Below are 10,439 nucleotides of genomic sequence, written 5' to 3' on the forward strand. Positions count from 1 at the left end.
TGTCTCAATAATAACCCTGAATGTTAATGGCCTAAACTCACCAATCAAAAGAAAAGATATAGACTAGAAGATTGGATTAAAAAAAAAAAAAGACCCAACAATATGCTGCCTCCGAGAGAATCATGTCATAAAAAAAAGACATTCGCAGACTGAAGGTGAAGGGTTGGGAAAAATTACACCACTCACATGAACTGTGGAAGCAAACAGGAGTTTCCATCTTCATTTCAAATAAAGTAGACTTCAAACTAAAGTCAATCAAAAAGGATAAAGAAGGACAATACATACTGCTCAAGGGAACCATACACCAACAAGACTTAAAAAGGCAGCAGAATACAACAGACACTAGTATGGCAATATGTAAATCAGAGGGGTTGGAGGGGAAGGGAGGGGGTGTGGGATTAGAAATGATGGTGGAATGTGATGTTCATTATTATCCAAAGTACAGGTATGAAGACATGAATTGGTGTGAATATACTATGCATACAACCAGAGATATGAAAAATTGTGCTCAACATGTGTAATAAGAATTGTAATGCATTCCGCTGTCATATATAAAGAAAAAAAGAAAAAGGAAAAGAAAAAAATAAGATAAAGCTTGTTTTTATTTCAAGGACTGATCTATGTAATCACTGAGGCTACTATGTACCAACACAAGAGGGGCGCTTTATTGCTTGGTCTCTTACTCCTGGGACAGAGTCTTGATGATCTTCTTCTTCTTGGCCTGGAGGTGCTCCTCAGGGTGCTTGCATGCCTTCTTGGTCTTAGACCTCAAGAACTCAGGAGCTTATTGCAGGCCTCATCTGCCTTCATCTGTGGATGTGTTCCAAGAGGATTTGCTATTCTTGGACACATTCCCCTTTACCTTCAGTTAGAGGCTGTGGAACATGCATGGGTCTTCTTAGATTCACACAATATCCTCAGCAGCCTCTGCAGAATTGGCATCCTCCTCATCCACATTAACTTCTAGGGCATTGGAGCATTAGCTGTATCCTTTCTCTGACCTGTGCCCCTATGCCTCCCCTTCCCGCGAGCCAAGATATTTTTCCTGCATGGAGCCCGACAATGGACAGTCACAATCTGAGGATGATCAGTCCATCTTTGATCAGTTTCTGGATCTGCTGATGAGAATTGGCATTGGCAATTTCATTGATCTCCCATTGGGTTCTAAGTAAACCTTCTTTTGGCCACAGCACACGACACTGGAGGCCAGCCTCTTCAGAAGTATGGGCATACTCATGGCTGGGGCTATGGCAGTCAAAGAAAGAACTCCTGCCTCACTATAAACAAAATGTGATGCAAAGCTCTTCTTCCCCAAACTTTTTCACTGCTCACTCTACACTATTTCTTAGGATAATGATTGTTCATTGCAATTACTCTCCATGTGTATTGTAGTCATCTACTTTCAAGTATTTCAACAGAGCTTTTGAGACCCCGATTCCTTATTTGAGACAGTAGTCACAAACACAGAATCCTGTAATAAATAAACTTTTGATAATAATATTAAACACTTAACTTGATAAAATGTGAATATAGTACTTAGTTACTGGAAAATATGAGTCTCACAGTTTGAAGTAAAAGATGCCAGATTAAAATAATATATCATGTATGATTTCATCTTTACAGTAAAAAATCTGTGCTATCAGAAGTTACAGTAGTATTTACATTGTGGTCTTATGAAATGTGCAATGACTTCACTTGTGAGCACTACACAAAAATAATTTTCAGGAGCTGAGGCTGTAGCTCAGTGGTAGAGCACTTGCCTAGCACATGCAAGGCACTGGGTTCTCTCCTCAGCACCATATAAAAATAAAAACAATTAAAAATAAAGATATTGTGTCCAACTACAACTAAGAAAAAATATTTTTTTAAAAATTTTCAAACTTGGTATTCCTTTTCCCATTATATAGGGATCTAACTTATGGTATGATAATTTAAGTATTTATTTTGAAAATGAAAAATTACATTATCCACAGCTAAATGAGAACATCTTTTAATTAAATTACTGATTTACATCAATTTTGTACTGAGATTAGTCTGTAACGCGAGTTAAATTTTTCTGGTAAGTTTTAAAACTAGTTTTCTTGTCCTTTATAGTAAATATAGTTGTCTCTTCACTTCAGAATAAATAAGATTACAATGTTAAATGCTTCTGTTAAACTTAGAGAAAGGAACTTTAATGTGACAATATAACCTAAGAAAAATAAAAATAAATACATGAGGCAGATTTATTACTTGCTTATTTGAAACTATTATATCTAAGTTTATAGTTGCAAGGAATTATCACAGATTGCATTGCTAGTCATTCTCTAAACAGCTACTGTTGAATGTGTATTTTTATAAAACTTGGAAATCCTCCACTTCACTGCTCCTCAATGCTTTTTTGACTTCTCAGTTACTTAAACTTCATGTTGAATTAAAGAAGGTATACATCACTAAGTACCTTCTTATACCCTCAGATCTGAATAGAATTAAGTTGGTGTTGTGTTACGCTTTGCTTTGAAGCAGACTCAGGAAGGATGTGCAGCAAAATGATCTTATTACTAATGTGTTTTGTTACAACTTACGACAAATTTTCAACTTCTAACTGAACCAAATATCTACATTTTTTCTCTCAGGTCGACATTTTGATTTTCTTCAACAAATTATTACCTTTAATATTCTTATCATAGATCAAGGTGGATTTTTTTAAAGAGGTACTATTGAAATAGTAAACAACAACAACAACAAAATACTACCTTTTCAACTTTGAGGAGTTTATTTAAATGCATGACTAATAGGGAGGTAGCTATGAAACAAAAAAAAATATAAATCACCTGACTAATCTATATTTTAAAATAAAGACCAATTAAGTTTTGTGTATGTGTAAGTTCTCACCATAAAAGCAACTACAGAGATAGTATTCACTATGACCTTAACCCCACTTCATCTTAAAATTGATAGAAATTTCTAAGTGTACTTATTCATAGTATCTTTGCTTTTCTTATGGTCTCAAAAAAGCCAGGACACAATCAAATACCTAATGTTTCTGTCAAATACTTAGGATAGTAGTAATTGATGAGAAATTCTGCCCTCAAATACCTTTCTAGGTATAAAGGTCTACCCACATCCTCAATAAAGAACTAGTGTGACTTTTGCCAGCAAATGGATAGATTTATGCTAAGTGAAATAAATCAATCCTAAAAAAAATGTCAAAGAGTCTCTCTAATATATGGATGCCTTACACACAACATGGAGTTGCAGAGGGGAAGAATAGCAGTTCAGTGGATTAGACAAAGAGAAATGAGGGGAAAGGAGGCAGGGATGAGAATAGGAAAGACAGTACAATTAATTGTACATAACTTTTCTATGTTAATATATGAATATAACACCAGTGAAACTCCACATCATGTATAACCAAAAGAATGTTTTTCTAATTAAAATACTATATTCCATATATCTATGACATATCAAAATACATTCTATTGTCATGTATATAAAAAAAGAACAAAAAAGAACTAGTATGTGAAATGATGTAAGATTTTGAAATCCTAATATTTAGTGCAGTAAGTTTCACACCATATGTATAAAAGTATGTGGATTGGAGCAGTGAGAGAAGGAAGACAGTAAACATTTATAGACTACTAAAAGCTTTCTGATGTGCTACTCTAAGAAAGTAGATCACTTACAAAAGGAAGTAGGACATTTCCATTGGCTGTAAGATCTCTATCAGATAAACAAATTGATTCAATCACTGTTGCTGAGAGATGATTCATGGAGTTATAAGATTAGAAGTCAGTTCCCTACCAAGGAATCTGCTCACTGGAAGAGTGTTGGTAACTATTCATGTCCTTCTCACTTACGTTTTTAGGAAATGGCAACATAATATGATTTGTAGACTAGAATCCTTATAACATCCCTGAACATATTTGAGCTTGCAAATAATTATTTATCTTTTTAATATATCTAAATATAATCAAAGCAGCCAAGTCTATAGATTTGTTTAAACTGAAAAGCATATCCAAAGGGCACTCCCAATATGTGATTACATTACTGTCCTCTGCAAACATTCTCTGCCATTGCTATACCATTCCAAGGTTAATCCCCTTTTACATAACATCCCATGGTTAGCCGAACTAATGGTCTTCCCCAGATAAACTTGGATAAAAGGCCTGTAAATTTTCCAACTACGATGAAGTGGTTGGCTCTGCTGTACCTTACCAAGGATAAACTGCATCGGTCCAACCCTGTGGTGTTTGTAAATTAGCAGTGATAGAAACACAACTTTCAAATTCCAAGGAAAAGCAGCAGAATTTTATTAGGCCCTGTATGTTACATCATCACTAAAAATCATTATTAAATGTGGCACAGCAGGTCACAAAATACAGATAGCCTAATATAATAACTTGTATATCATAATTAACTCTATGATTTTAGAAGATAATGACATTTTAAACTTCTATCTACATGCCAAAGTCATTTTAGCAATGAAGACCCAGTCATAAGAATCAGGCTGTTTCCAAAACATGATTTCTTTTTTATTTGGTGTCAAAAGTAGTTTTTTTATGTAACTCTTTCTTGGCTATTCAGTAATTTGGACCTTGTTTAATGCATATATTACTCTGCTAAAGTTTCATATGCTCCCATTAAATAGTTGCACATAAGTATGTTCTAAAATGGACACTTCCAAGTAATTTTATCTGATATAAGCCCTGGAGTTTCTAAGTGATGATATCTAATTACAACTACTGTACAATAATGGTAATAATCAGAACATGGAGAGTTCTATAAAGGTTTTGTTATTGCTATTATTAATATTATTAAATTAGTATAATATAAAATTTACCATTAAGTATATAGCTTAATGGCATTGTGTATGTCAGATTTTGTATAATTATCACCACTATCTCTAGAACTCTTTCATTGGTGCAAATTAAAACTCAGTATTTGTTACCATAAAAATTAATAGAAAAATATTTTCTTGAGTCTCTGCTTTTCATTCTTTTGATTATATATCACTAAGTAAAATTTCTAAGTAAAATGATGATTCTATGTTCCAAGATTTCAAAAACACTATCACATTTTATTGCTTTCTACAGTTGCTGTACTTTTCTTATTTCTAGTGGCAAATACGTGGGTCCAATTTTTCCACATCCTAATCAACAATTGTTATTTCTGTTGTTATTTTTTAAGTTTTCTGTTTGTTTGTTTGTTTTAAATCATAGTAGTCATGCTAATGGGTGTGAAGTAGTATCTCATTTTGTTTGCTTTAGCTTTCATATTTTCAAATTTATTTCCCTAAAGTGAAGACAGTACTATGGATATCCAATAGTTCCATAAATGGCCTTTTAAACCCTAATGGTTCCAAATGCTAATTGCTTATGAGATACCAAAGACCTCATCTTGTTATTTGAAGATATCATTATGAACATAGAATTTGTTTGCAACAGAGCCCTCAGGGGAAAGGACAAATATTTGCATGAGTTTCCACAAAGCCTGGTTGTTGTTTGATAACAGCCCCATCATCTGGACCACCACACCATCATTAAGAGTAGCATGAGCATCAATGTGGCAAATCTTGGTATGGCAGTTGGTAAAGTTTTGTGATAGAATTTCTTTCTGTACATAGACTGTATCTGCTGGCTTTTCATTTGTATCCAATCCCCCATGGACATAGCAAGAGTTCTTTCTATAAAATCTATGTAGTGTGTCTGGGGCCTGGTTCAGCAGTTGTAATACTGTCTCACAAACTCCTATTCAATCAGAAGGGAACTAGTCTTCTCCATGACCATTGCTTTGGTCAATTCAACCTGTGCAGCTGAGCGGGAGAGAAACAAGCTTTGCCCCACAACACAGTAGGTAGCAGGAATCCCTCATGCAAGTGCATCTGCCTTAATATCTCTTTAATACACTTATCCCTGATGTGTAAGCACAGGTTGCTGGGGTAAGATAAGTACAGTACAGGAGGAAATAACCAGAAACACATTCCGATATGAAAAATAGCTGTCCATGACCCAAAGAGACAGCAAAAACATAGTACAGACTACTTCAAAGAGTATCTTCCCTACAAAATATAATATGCTACATTGCATAATACATCTGTGATATAATAATGGCATGTAATAACAAGTATATTTAAAATCTGGTATATAAAAATCATTATGAAAATAAAATCTGTGATAGTGAGTAGATGTGAAATTTCCTAGTTCTTATTTTGACAAAAAATTCTGAGAAACAAATAAATCTGTTGTTCCTGCCAAGATAGAGACTTTCAAGAAAAATAATAATATTGAAAATAATATTGAATAAACCTATGTCTAAAAATAAACATAGTTTTTTAAGACAGCTATTCCACATTCTTAATGGAAAACTCTAGACTGAAAATGAAGAATATTACAGAATGCACATAAGAAGACATAGATATTCATGAAAAAGATTTAGAAAAATGGAATTTACAGTACATATTTTTACTGATTATTTGGTAAGATATTTCTCCTGACTGTAGAACCCTTAGATAATCCCCTTTAAATACTTTTGTTCCTAGATCTCTTGGTATAAATTCAGAATAACCACTTTTCATTTTGGTACATCTGATTTATAATTTTAAATTTAAAAATATTGCCAGAGAAAACTGTTTGCAGTCAAATATTTTCAATGTTGAACTACAGTTTTTGAAAAGTGATCTATTTAAATATCATAAATATTGTCCTTTCAAGATCAATTAAAATTTAAAGTTTGTTTACTTTGAAACATATATATTGATGTGTGTATGTATATGTGTGTGTGTATATAGATACATATACCTCCAAATAAATATCATATGAATTTTATATATAAATTACATATATCCATAAGTATATATATACATAAGGTATATATATATATATATATATATATATATATATACACACATACACATAAGGTATATATATATATATATATATATATATATATACATAAGGTATATATATATATACATAAGGTATATATATAATATATATAATCTTCATATATACAATGAAGTATATATGCTCTCCTATCAAAAAGTCTATTGAGACAGCTAAAACCTTTTTTTCCTCAGTAAACACGTTTTTGAGTGAAGCTAATATTTTTCAAGAGAAATTGGTAAAATTTATGAACAAATTATTTCTTATTAATAACTTTTACAGCCTGCCAGTTTAACCATATATCATATGAATATAATTTATACAACATATTGGTCTATAGATATTTCATAACTACAAACAGACTTTGCCAGAAGATAAAACAACTTGTATGATCCTAGAAAAAATTTTACAAGTGTCACCACCCAGTAAATCAGTGTAGGGAGAATAAAACGAATGTTACTCTTACTGATTATTCAGGATTTCCATTGTCAGCTAATATGAAATAATAAAGAGTTACCATCTTGCCTAAAATAACTGAAAATCCAGATAAAATCACAATAGTGTTCAAGATATTGAATAGCAGGTAATAAAGTACCCATGAAGGACTGGACACAGACAGGTGGCAGTAAGGGTTGAGCAGATGGAGGGGGATCCAAGTAGAGCAGGCAGCCTTCCTGAATTATAGAAGTACATGTATGAAGACTTGAATTGGGTCTCAACATACCTTATATACAAACAGAGATATGAAAAATTGTGGTATATATGTGTATTAAGAATTGTAATGCAAAAAAAGGAAAAAGCATATATAATGGCATAAGTTGATGCGAACATACTTTATATACAGAGATACGAAAAATTGTGCTGTATATGTGTAATAAGGATTGTAAGGCATTCCACTGTTGTGTATTTGAGAAAAAGATAATAAAATCAATAAAAAATTAAAATAAGAAATAAAATAAATCAGTTACAGAGATTAATGCCAACTAATGATAACAGAGAATGATCACAATAACACCCTAATAAAATTGCCAGTATCCCTGTTTAAAAAAAAAAAAAAAAGAAAAGAAAAAGAAGAAGAATTGGAGCTAGGATTTCAGGAGATGAAGGCAGTTAAAACCTTCCCTGTTGATGTGTCAGAGAGAAGAGGGCCTCAGAGAGAGAGAAAGTGAAAAATCAGCAGAGCGTCCTCCTCAGTATTCAACAGACCTCTCACCAACACATGCACTTTTAGAGGGAGAGAATCATCCAAAAAGATGAAAAGTCATGGTATCCAACATTCACACAAGACTGAAAATAAGGCCTTTTCCCAGTGGACTGGAAAATGATAACTAACAACAACAACAACAATGAGGTGAAGAGAGGTGGGAAAGCGGTAGAATAAAAGTGGAAGGACCTATGGAGTCAGCAGCGGACTTTCAAAGAAGAAAGGCAAATCTTCCCAGAAGTGAAACACTTGGAGATCCCAACATAAAATCCCACAACTTTCATGCCTAGGCAGCAACCAACTTAACCTTTCTTCATGAGGAATTCTTCCCTCCCATCTCTAAGTTATACATTGTTTTATCTAATGAATGTGTGCTTGCTTTTAAACCTGGCTGGTTTGATATTACTATTGCTACCTTAGCTTTAGGGTAGCCTCATATCTATATGGCAATATCTTCACATGCTTTTTTCTATTCCCTTGGTTTTACCCTTTCTGGACAACAAATTTTTTAAAAAAATTTTCTTCAACAGTGTTTAACTGGATTTCCTTGCATGATATTAATAATGTGCCTTAACTGGTAAGTGCATATGTGAGTTAGCAGAATCTCATGAGTTAATATTTACATTTTTTTCTTAGTCTCCCTTGAAATCTAAATTTCAAGTGCATTTTCTACCAATTTGTCCCTCCCCAGTATTTACCTGATACCCTCAGCCCAATAAGTATTGTTGAGAAAACACTAAAAGGATTGCAGTCATTACTGTCCTCCATGCAATTCATAAAGCTCTTGGGCAGTGATTTAAGGAAGAAAAACAGAACCAGAAATTCTAGCATTGCTGGGTGCAGTGATGCATGCCTGTAATTCCAGTGGTTCTGGAGGTTGAAGTAGGGGATTTACGAGTTCAAAGCCAGCTTTAGCAAAAGTGAGGTGCTAAGGAACTCAGTGCAACCCTGCCTATAAATAAAGTACAATATTGGGCTGGGGATGTGGCTCAGTGGTCTAGTGCCCCAGAGTTCAATACCTGGTTCCCCAAATAATAATAAAATAAAAAATACATTCTAGCATCTTGTTTGACAATATGGAAATAGATTCAAAGTACACCTTTTTTTAACTTCTGGCAAATTCAGAATCTGAATTTTACCTTGAAGAATTTTATATACATAAATGAAAAATATTTACTTAGTTTCCTAATTTTGAGAAAATCTGAACAGTCATTTTGTACAGTTTATTGTGGAAAAACAACAATGGGGGTTCAAAATCAGTTAATAATCCAAGTTGGCTCATTAAATCTTGTGTCTTGGAAATCTATGATTCATTTGTTTACTTAAACATATTCTATAATGTTTAAGTAAACAAATGAATTTATTTCATAAATATTTTAGCAAATGTAACTTTTTCTATTCAGATATCTTAGTTCTAAACATAAAAAAAATCAATGATTTATAGTTCTTAAAACTAGACTCTCAACGTTATGAGCAAGTGCCCCCACAGGTAGCAATCAAATTTTGAAGGAATCTTAAATTTATAATAGAAAAATATAGGAAAATAAATAGTATATTTACATTGCAAAGAACTTCAATAGTCACCAAGAACTCAGCAGATACAACTTTGAGTATCTTGGAGGAATACCACTTTCAAGATACCTACATTGTTTAAAGTTTCCTAGCTTAGCAACAAAATCCTGTGTTGGGCTGTCTTTTGCTATCATTTAACCATGGCTGAGTTAATTCATAGTGAGCTTCAAAACTCAATAAAACTTTTTGCTAAAATTCAGCTAACCATAAATTGCACTGAACCAAAAATTGTCTATAAGACTCTACTACTTTCTTGGGTAGATTCCATATTCGATTTTTAGATATTTGTCAATTTGCAGAAAATCAGTTGAATGATAATGAAAACAAACCTTAAAGCAATGGAGAACATTTATTTATAAATATTGGTACTTAGCAGCTCATTTTAGAACTTCTTTCATCTTTAATATGAAAGAAGTTTTCACTTCAGTACCGCAACAATGAAACTAATTTTAGAGAACAGATACAACAATACAATAATCATATTTTTACTATGATTTTAAAGTTAATTACTATACCGAGCTATCATCTTTAATAAGCAATTTTAGCTACCAATCCTTCTTATTTCATTTTTGGGCTCTACATATAACTTCCTTCTTGCTAAAGACTATTTTTTCCATTACACTGTCAGGAGAGTTTGCTGTGGCTAAACTTGTAATACTTTAGTGTTTGACTCTTTGCTATATTTATCCTTTATTCTTCAGACTATATATATTTAGGTTGTTCTAGGTTTTTCCCCACTCCACAGCATTTGGAGGTGCTATTTTACCATTATATCTTCCACATATGTGAATAATATGAAA

General features: G+C 32.8%; 1 pseudogene; it reads right to left on the reverse strand.

Moving 5' to 3' along the window:
* Nucleotides 1-664: 664 nt before the first annotated feature.
* Nucleotides 665-1,237, reverse strand: LOC114087868 (large ribosomal subunit protein eL19-like; annotated as a pseudogene).
* Nucleotides 1,238-10,439: the final 9,202 nt, after the last annotated feature.

The sequence above is a fragment of the Marmota flaviventris genome, chromosome 2, assembly GCF_047511675.1.
Source record: "Marmota flaviventris isolate mMarFla1 chromosome 2, mMarFla1.hap1, whole genome shotgun sequence".
In the NCBI taxonomy this organism is placed as follows: domain Eukaryota; kingdom Metazoa; phylum Chordata; class Mammalia; order Rodentia; family Sciuridae; genus Marmota; species Marmota flaviventris.